This window comes from Phoenix dactylifera, chromosome 1 (genome assembly GCF_051530095.1).
Source record: "Phoenix dactylifera cultivar Ajwa chromosome 1, Ajwa_hap1_PhDact_Kaust_v1.1, whole genome shotgun sequence".
Classification (NCBI taxonomy): domain Eukaryota; kingdom Viridiplantae; phylum Streptophyta; class Magnoliopsida; order Arecales; family Arecaceae; genus Phoenix; species Phoenix dactylifera.
This window is the reverse complement of record NC_143190.1, coordinates 68426624-68437188: the sequence shown is the minus strand read 5'-3', so window position 1 is coordinate 68437188 and position 10565 is coordinate 68426624.

Sequence of the window (10565 nt, the reverse complement as noted above, 5' to 3'; positions counted from 1 at the left end):
GCGGCGGTCTAGTAGTTTTTTTTGTTTGTGTCGATGCCCGATGAGTGGAAGCGGACCTTCGTCACCCTAATTTCGAAAAGGTAGGATCCAGTGGAGTCAGATCACTACCGACTGATTAGTTTGTGCACTACCTTGCATAAGGTTGTGGCGAAGATCTTGGTCTAGAGGATGAGGGACATCCTACCCAGACTCATCTATCCTGAGCAGGGGGGCTTTGTTGGGGAACACTCCATCTCTGACAATGTCCTCATTGTCCATGAGTTCATGGCTGACCTCCAAAAGACGCCGAGGCACAAGTTCTTGATGGGTGTCAAGCTTGATATAGAGCGAGCATACCAAAAAGATGAGGTGGGACTTCGTGGCTAGCTACCTGGAGGAATTTGGCTTTCACCTACAGTGGATCAAGTAGATTCAGGGATGCATTATGACCCCATCTTTTGCTTTACTGATAAATGACTCCCCCTTGTAGTTCTTCGAGTCTTCTGTGGGACTGAGGTAGGGTTGCCCTCTGTCTCCTCTCTTGTTCATTATCTATGCAGATTCCTTGTCCTGTGCGCTCCGGCATGCTTCAACAAGGTAGGAGGTAGAGGTTTACAGTCCGTCAGCAGGGTCGACCCAAATATTGGATCTGTTGTTTGCAGATGATTGTATGCTACTAGCCTGTGCGATGAGATGATCAACCCTGGCTATCCGGAGGATCCTAGGCATGTACTGTGGAGTATCCGGTCAGCAGTGAACCTGGCCAAGTCTGCCATCTACTTTAGCCTAAAGATCTACCCAGGTATGAAGGCTTCTATCATGAGCATCTTGGGGATTGGAGAGTAGGAGGGGACCCTCAGCTACCTCGTAGTTCCGATCACTGGTCGACGCCTTCGCAGAGGGGATTGCACACTTATGGAGTTGAGTATCAGACGCAGGTTGGAGGGATGGTAGGCGAGCACGTTATCGATGGTAGGCAAAGTCACTCTAGTACGGCTTGTCCCGAGTTTCATCCCCATTTACTTGCTATCCTACACCCTAGTACCTATTGCAGTGCTTCGATGCATGGAGAGACTTTTCGGAAGCTTCATTTGGGAACGGCATGGGGACAAAGGCAGAGTTCACATTTTGGCATGGGAGACGGTTTGTCAGCCGATCAGTAGGGCGGATTGGGAGTTAACTCATTGATTAAGCGTGGGGAGGTATTTATGACCAAGATGGTAGCTAGGTTTCTCCTAGAATCAGGGTGTCTCTGTGGTCCTCTGCTGAGGGCAAAGCTTGGGAATCCTGCCTCTCCGTCAGACTTCTACACTGGGTGAGAGTGTTCTTTTATCTGGCGAGAGATATGTGCCTATGCCCCAGTGGTGAAACCGGCGATCAGATGAAAGATCGAAGATGGTCGGGCCATCAGCATACTAGAGGGCAAGTGGCTATCTGAGGCACCACTGTAGGGCTGGCCCACCTTGATCGACCACGGCTGGTTGGCTGGACGCAGAGTTTGTGACTTATTTGCTCAGAGGGAGCGAAGGTGGGATGAGGTCCTCGTCAGGCGAATATTTGGGGAGCAACTCACTGAGTGGGTATTGTCCCTGCTGATCCCTGTTGGGGAGACAGCGGATAGGAGAGTATGGACCATGACCGGAAGGTCAGTGGTGCGCGCTCGAGATATATTTGAGATAGTTGGGAGGCCTCTAACACGGTAGATTGATGGAGGATGGATCTGGAGGATGTGCATTCACCCTCGCGTTGCCCTGTTCCTCTAGAAGGTGGCCTCGGGATGTTTGTCGACCAGAGGCGTGCTGGCGTGGCGGGGGATGAGGATTCCGGCAGTATGTGTGGTGTGCCCGAAGATGGAGGAGTCATTTACCATACTCTCATCGAGTGCCCGCGGGCCAAGCAGATCTGGAGGTGTGTCAAGGCCCATCACGACCAGCGAAGGAGGTGGACGTCCATTAAGGTGTTCCTATGCTTCTTGGAGGCTTTGGTGTGGAGATCCAAGCTGGAGGAGAGGGGGACCAGTGCTGCCAATCTGGCCTACCACTGCTGGTTAGACCGAAATACCCGGGTATTCAAGGATGACAGTTCTCATCCGAGGGTGGTGGTGGATAGAGAGCTATTACACACGACAGTGATCATTGGCACTACTGAGGCTTCACCTGTTGGGTTAGCTAGGGACATCTGGTGTGTCCATTCTACTCTTGCAGCGTCCAGGACCGTATGTGTTTTCTAGGTGCCCCCACCTCTGGCTTTCTTAACGTGAACTTCGATGGCAGTGTGGGCGAGGGTGAAAGTTGCGGAGGTGTGGGATTCATCATCAGAGACCATGCTGCCAGGCTGGTGGCAACAGGGGGTCAGCGGATCTTCGATACGTTTGCTGCGTGCGCCAAGCTTAATGTTGCCTGGGAGGGGCTGTCCTATGCCAGGTGGGTGCTGGGTGTGGATTGCATTTTCCTCGAGGGAGACTCGACTACGGTGATCGCGTGGATCCGAGGATGAAGATACGCTACTGAGGAGAGGTCGATGCTCCGTGACATATGCAGACTTTTGAGGGAGTACAACTCTCACTAGGCCACACATGTATATAGGAAGACAAAAAACGGTGCCGTTAACTGGGTTGCCTCCTTTGCGGCTCACCACTCGAGAGGCTTTGTCTGGGTGGACCATGCGTTGTTGCCAAAGGCTTTATATAGTCTTTTGTTTTCTGACTTTATTGGCTGCATTCACAATCGTTTGGTATGAGCTGCTGTTGTACCAAAAGAATAACAAAATATTTTATATTTATTTTTTTATAAAAATAATTTTTTTATATTTTATGAAAAAAAAAATTATATAAGGTATGGAAAAATTAATTTTTTATAGTTAAGTATTAGAATAATTTTTTTTTGAATTTTTTGAGTAAAATATATAATAAATATTTTATATAATTTTTTTAGAAAATAGACTTTCAACGAAATATAAGCTATTTTGTAGCATACTATTCCTTCGTAACCAACCAAAATGCAAAAAAATATTTTTTAGATATTTTATAATCTTTGAAAATCCATATTTTCGGCTAACACGCAGACTTCACATGGGTACATAATAGTTTTCTAACCAAATTCGGGAGAAAATGGACACGTTCCTGATTTTAAGTGTAAGGATGTGGTACTCCTCAGCGAGCGCAGTGTTCCTTTGTCGATGGCTCGAGGGAAACGGGAAAGTAACCGCAGAACAGAAATCCAGGCGAGGGAGGGGAAAGGGAGCCGTTGTGATATTTTCCCACCGGGGGGGGGGGTGCTCCCTGTATTCATCCCCAAGAACTCATAAACCGTATCTACATCTATTTATTTGAGGGTAAAATGGAAATTTTATTCACAGAGAATGTAATTTTACCGGTTGATGATGAGGTAGGCACTTAAATTTGGGGAGTGTATCAGCGCTCTAGTCAAAAGAGAAAAAATAAAAAAAAGGAGGTGGGGGTTTCTTTTTTTTAAAAAAAAAAAAAATAGGAGGGGAGGAGGAGGGGCAGAACACTACCAGCCTAGCAGCCTCCACTAGGCCCCCCCTTCCATTAGAAAACTTGTGAGAAACCCCACTAGGCCATCCACGTGTGAGTACGTCATCCCAGCGCCACCTTAGTACTAATGGAAGGAAAGCATATCCACATAGAGCCATCCAGGCGTGGGGCATGTGGTCTCCTGATTTAATCGATGCCCGCGTGTTTCGAACCCGGACAACTCGGGTGGAGTCCAAGCCCCCTTACCACCGGGCTACCACCTTGGTAGCGAGGTGGAGGCTTCGGCAGTACCACTTTTGCACCTATCCATATCGGTTAGCGCTGGGAAGGTCCGAATGAACCTTCCAAAACGGGTCCAGTTGGTCCAGAACCGATCCATGAGAGCCTCCAAAACTTGTCTGGTTAAAGCCCGACGCATTTGGACATCAACACGTATAACCGATCCATAGAGACATGATACTAGCCTATGCAACTTTTCATGTTACTTTAGTTTTTGGCAGAACGAGGAGCTGTAGGCTTAAATTACAGAGTTAAAGGAGTACAATCCTTGTTTTTGCCGAAGTTGTTCACCTCGGTGTCGATCTAATCCGAGATCGAAATGTCCAATATTTCTTCTATCAAATACAATTAAAATAATTTAAATATAGATCCAAGGAGAAGGGCATATATTGATAACATATATATTGTTATCTCAATATATCAGAATTTTTTTGGCAGCATATCAATATCCTAGCCACAAGTGTGGTTAAATTTGGATGGAATAAGAAAAAATCAGAATTGAATTTTTGTTGTTGGATATAAATGGATTATATGCACTTCATTTTTTATGCAGCCTATGCATAGCCAACTAAAAAAAGGTCTTGTATGTTTATGAATTTCTGTACTCAGAAAACGTGAGCACCAGAGATGTCTTTTCATGATTATTTAATGAGTACAAGTTAGTTTATATCTTTACAACATATAGTTTGTTATTTCATGATCATCGAGTGACCATCTGTTTTTGTGGTTGCAACAACCTTACTCTCTTTATTCTAGAAAAATCACCCTCGATTAAGAAGTGAAGTGAGGCTTTCCAAGCCGAACGAAACGAAGACTTTCTTTTCTTGTTTTTCCTGTGACCAACTCGACCTTAAGGGAGAGGGGACCTCATAAAAGGGTAAGAAAATCTAGGCTAAGGGAAGTAAAGGTTTTATTGTCTAATGGATGTCATAGAGAATCAATAAGCCCTCCCCGACCCTCTGATGAACACTCAACTTTACCTCTCACATGCATTGATGGACGAGGGCTTCTCTCCCTCTGCTTCACCTCCTGTTATAGTATGGAAGCTTTTCTGTTTTGATGAGGTTTTGGATCCAATTTATGAGATTATGGATTGGATTCAAAACCGGAAGCGGTAAGGCTTCGCCGTTTGAGAACACCGGGGGTTCGGGGGGTGGGCCCCCCGGCCTTTCGTCTAGTTTAATTACCTCCTATTCCCCCCCGAGGTGGGCTTTGGGGGGGTAACGTTCCATAGCCTAAGGAAGGGGAGGGAATTACCTCCTAAGAGATGACTTCCCTTAGCCTAGATTTCCTTACCCTTTTATGAGGTCCCCTCTCCCTTAAGGTCGAGTTGGTCACAGGAAAAACAAGAAAAGAAAGTCTTCGTTTCGTTCGGCTTGGAAAGCCTCACTTCACTTCTTAATCGAGGGTGATTTTCCTAGAATAAATTGAGTTTTAAAGCGCGTTTTCATCGATGAATAGAATCCTGTCTACATTTGTCTTCAAAAAGTGGATTTAATCACATTTTAGTTAATGACTTTTAACGTATAATGATCTCCGAACACGTTATCACCTAATATGAAAGCCGCTTTTAGCTGAAGTAGTTCCTCACCAGGTCTAGGGCCCTAGACTAGCGGAGGCGGTATTAGTATTAGATCAGGGCAACTTGAAACTTGACATCCCAAAAGCTCTTGTAACTTGGGGAAGAGGACCTCCTCCAGTAAGGAGAACTTTTCCCACTAAGACTCAAGACCTGCGGGTTCCCTCAATCAGTGGTACGTACAAGAAGGCGGAGATCTAGTTGGTTCAGGTAGTATTCGGTTAAGTCCGTAGGGGTTGTTGGAACTAATCCCACCGAGGGAATCATAGTCTGATGCCTATGGTAGAGATTATCAGTTTCGTGATCAAGATCGTGATAGGGTCCGCAGGCCTTTCTATCTCTTGCATTCATCTTATCTTTTCTATTGTGACGCCTGTGCGCAAGGTGCCCGCCCGCCACACTCCCCTTTCTCCTGTTCCATTGCAAAAACAGGGCCTCGCCTTACGTCTTCAGATAGGGCGACGATAGAATTTCTTCTACCGTGCAACAAGACTACAAATGCAAATTTCAAACTCGCCTTTGTTTGCTCTCTTCATCGTCAGAGCGCCCCGCCCCGGGACGTTGGCTGCTGTGTACGAAGATTGTCAAAGGCTCGCACTTGTTCCATCCAGCCCAGCCCGAAGTCGTACTATTCTTGTTCAATCCATAAACTGGTCCCACTAGCTGGGTATTTGACCACTCGACCGATCAAAAAAACCAATTCTTCTTGGAAAAGGTCGATCGATGAGTTCTTTCTTCTCCTTCATCGCAACGATTCTTCCCCGTTCAAGAATCACTGTTTTCGTGATCGAATGACGAAATAGATATACGAACTGTATAGGATCATTCGCTGGAATGGGATACCCAGGTAATGGACGGCTACTTCGGGGTCTAGGCCCTGCATCTCCTTGTAGGTCCATGCGAAGACGTCAATGAACTCAAGAAGTAGGACTTTATACATTTCCCGTTTCTCCTCTGAGAGTAGTGCACTTATGTAGGTCGGTCTGGGGTTTTCCTCAGTACCCAAGTGGATTTCCAACAACTCATCTACTGTGGCCTGCCCTCTATCCTCAACTTCTTCGGGAGCTTCTTACAAGTCGGGCATGTCAGCTAGAAGGACCACGGCCTCCGTTTTGTTTTCATTGACTTGTGACTCTTGGGCCTCTCCAGACGGCCTTCGAAGCTTCCAAGGTTGGAGGGGGAATGTGGAGGGATTTCTTCACTTTCAGACTCGCTGGAGGAGTCTCCCAATGTGATCATCCTGAGGCTAGGCTAGATAGGCAATTCCGGCTCTTCTGCTTCTGAGTCTGTGGATGAATCGCCCCAGATGACAACGTTGCAAGTGTGGGTTTCAGACTGAATATACCCCAGGCTCCTGGTGTGTGCTGCATGTCCACTAGGATAAGTTAATTCCTAAATTTGTTTCCATACAGTATCCGGAGGTGAAGTGGAGGGAAGGAGCCCTCGTCCCCTACTTAGGTAAGTAGGAGGATTGAGATTGTCTACTTTTATTAGCAAGGGTAATTCTCACAAAAGGAAAGTTTCTTAAAGGAAACTTTCTACTCTTTATCGTGCAATCAGAGGGGTTCTCAAACGGCGAAGCCTTGTATTCTCAAACGGCGAAGCCTTACCTTGCCTCCTTTCACCAAGGTGAAAGAAGGGGTTCTCAAACGGTGAAGCCTTATACCAGTCGTGCTTGGAAAGCACTCCCTTTCACTGCAGGGGCCAGTTTATGAAATCTCCGTTATCAAAGGAGATTTCATAACCTTTTAACACCTAAACACGACATCAGTTTATGCTGCTTGTTAACAACCCGCTTTTGGAAGTTTGAGGACACCTAAACTTTACAAATCCTGGCAACCAGGAAGTTTAAGGGTAGGTTCTAGTGTTTAACTACCTATAGTTTGGGATACATCAAATCAACCACTTGGAGGTTGTAACAGTTCCTGATTCGGAGGTTTAGCGTTACAAAGCTACTCATTGGCACACTTAGTGTTCTGTTCATCATGATATGTTAAAAGTCATACACAAAAACGTGAGATAATCGACTTTTTTTAACCAAATAGAGAGGGATTCTATTCATCGATCAAAACGAAGCTTTATCAAAGATTTTTGATAGAGAAATCACCCTCAAAAAAGAAGTGAAGTGAGGCTTTCCAAGCCGAACGAAAGGATAACTTGATTTTAACACCTGCAACTCCCCCCGAGGGGGACGAGGCCACAGGCCGAAGGGGGGAAACGCTCCATAAACTAAGTGTTTGGATAAGGGAGTGCTTGCCACAGCACGACTAAAACTGCAGTCATCTCTTTGCTGGCTAAAACTGTTTCTTCGCTGTCGGAGTTTCAGCTTTGTGAGAAACGAGGTTGCCTTGATTCAAACTCATCACACACTTGCCACTCTATGGATAGATTGATATGTACAGTTTGCGAGCCTCTCCTTATCACTCTGTGTAGCATGGCTAGCAAACTGATATTGTTAAGTTTGTGATTTTGTTTCACTAATACCCTCCCTCAAGTTGTGCCGGGGTGTGAGGCACTACTTGCTGCATAGATGGCGAAGAGTTACTTTGGAGAGCGGTTTGGTAAAGGTATCAGCAAATTGTTCCATAGAGGTGACATGGCGAGTGACAAGTTGACCAAAAGCAACCCGTTTCCGAACAAAGTCATAATCTAGCTCAATGTGTTTGCTTCTGGCATGAACAACTGGATTGACTGTCATGTAGAGAGCACTCAGGTTGTCACAAAAAAGAACTAGTGGAGTACGTTGAGGCACACACAAGTCACGCAGAATGAAGGTGAGCCATATAAGTTCTGCAATGGTATGAACCATGGATCTGTATTCTGCTTCGATGCTGAATCGTGACACAGTATTCTGCTTCTTGGCACACCAGGAGATGAGATTATGGCCAAGAAAGGTGCAATACCCAGTGGTGGACCGCTTAGTGGTAGGACAACCTGCCCAATCTGCATCAGAGAAGGCAAAAAGATCAAGTGTAGAGTGTGAGCGAAAATTTAAACCGAGATCTAATGTTCCTTTCATATATCGCAAAATACGCCGGGCCATTTTTAAGTGAGAGTAGCAAGGAGCATGCATAAATTGTGACACAAAATTAACACTAAACGCTAAATCTGGTCGAGCGAGTGTGAGATATTGAAGAGATCCAACTAAGCCACGAAAGAAGCTCAGGTCTTCAAATGGAGTGCCATCCTTGAGACCACTGGTTTTGGTCTCCATTGGTGCATGGGTTTACAATCCAGCATTCCTGCTTTGTCTAGAATTGTGAGGGCATAGTGAGTTTGTGATAGGTGAAGACCTTCTGAAGTAGGAGTGGCCTCCATTCCAAGAAAGTGGTGAAGTGTGCCGAGATCTTTCATGGTAAATATAACAACTGAGGACCTCACCCAAAATGGCTAGCTGGAAGGTATTATTTGGGTTCCTTGATCCTGTATAAGTACCCAAGATCTACCCAGCGAATAACCGATATGGGACTAAATACACGCCTGCACGGGTCCTCACATACTCCCCCCGTTCAAGCCCTGACATCCTCGTCAGGCTAAGGGTTCATATTTATTCAAATCAAATCACAAACACCACGATTGGCCCGTGGTCAGCCCCAATGGATCCGTGCTGCAGTGTCCCCTAGTCCACATAGGTTATGGGCCGGGTCCGCTCTAATACCATTTGTAACAATCCAGGACCTCACCTAAAATGGCTAGCCGGAAGATATTATTTAGGTTCCTTGATCCTGTATAAGTACCCAAGATCTACCCAGCGAATAACCGATGTGGGACTAAACACACGCCCGCACGGGTCCTCATAGTAAATTCCTGATTAAGAACTGCAATGAACTGGGTCACCAAATCGGAACTGGAACCTGTAACTAACATATCATCAACATAGAGAATTAGAATTAATGTCCCATGTGATGAGTGATAGATGAATAAGAATGGATCAACCAAGCTGCAAAAGAAACCACATTGTAAAAGAAAGGAGCTGAATCGATCAAACCATCCTCTTGGAGCATGTTTGAGACCATAGAGAGCACGTTCAAGTTTGCACACATGGTTGGGATAGGCGGGATTCATCATTCTAGGTGGTTGAATCATGTATATGTCCTTAGTAGTTTGTCCATAGAGAAGGGCGTTCTTAACATCTAACTGACGTATCTCCCAATGGCGAAGAAGCGCGAGGCTGATGACCAGTCAAATAGTACCTGGTTTGATAATAGGAGAGAATGTTTCAAAATAATCAACACCATCAACTTGATGATATCCTTTAGCGACAAGACGAGCTTTCAATTTGTTAAGAGAACCATCGGTTTAACTTTGGTTTAAAGACCCATTTGGCACCGATCACATGCATGTCTCGTGTGCGAGGGACTAATCTCCATGTTTTGCTGTGATGTAAAGCATCTAGCTCTTCAACCATTGCAGCTCGTCACCCAGGGTGTTGAAGTGCTGTTTTGACTGTCTTGGATTCCTGCGGAATATCATGCCAAGCCACAGTGAGAGCATACTTGGGATTAGGTTTTACTATACCAGCTTTGAGTCTCATGACCATGGGGTGTATAGGAGTATCTGAAACCGGATATACATGAGTGTCTGAAACTTGTTGCTCAGGCATGGGGTGATGAGGTTCCACAAGTGCTTCAGTTGCTGCAGTTGCTGAGTGTGGATCAGAAAGCTGTCGTTGATCTCCACATGACTGTATCTCTTGCTGATCGTTTGGTGAGGTGTTGGCTATGTCCATATGTGGAGGTGTAGAGCTATGTCCTTCAGGAGGTACTGGTAAGTTGGAGATCTCGCTGCTAACTGTTGTGGGTGTATTGTTTTCAGAAGAAGTAACTCGAGCTGATGAGAGAGGAGTGCTTGAGATGGTGATATCACCAAGAGATATGAGAGGTTTATCCTATGAATGCAAACAGTCATTATTGTAAGAGTCATGTTGTTCAATCCAATCTTTAAATTCTGATATGGACACTGTTGAGGGATGAGGTGCAATTGGTTGAGTTGTTGCTCGATATGGGAAGATATCCTCAGCGAATGCAACATGCCGTGAAACCAAAAATTTTTGTGTAGAAGGATGATAGCATCTATAACCTTTGTGATTGTCACTGTACCCTACAAAGACACAAGGAATTGTTTTAGGGTCAAATTTGTTTCTTTTTGTCTTCCAAGTATAAGGATAGCATCTTGAGCCAAAGACCCTTAAACTGGAGTAATCAGGATGTCTCTTATGCAACTGGAAGTAAG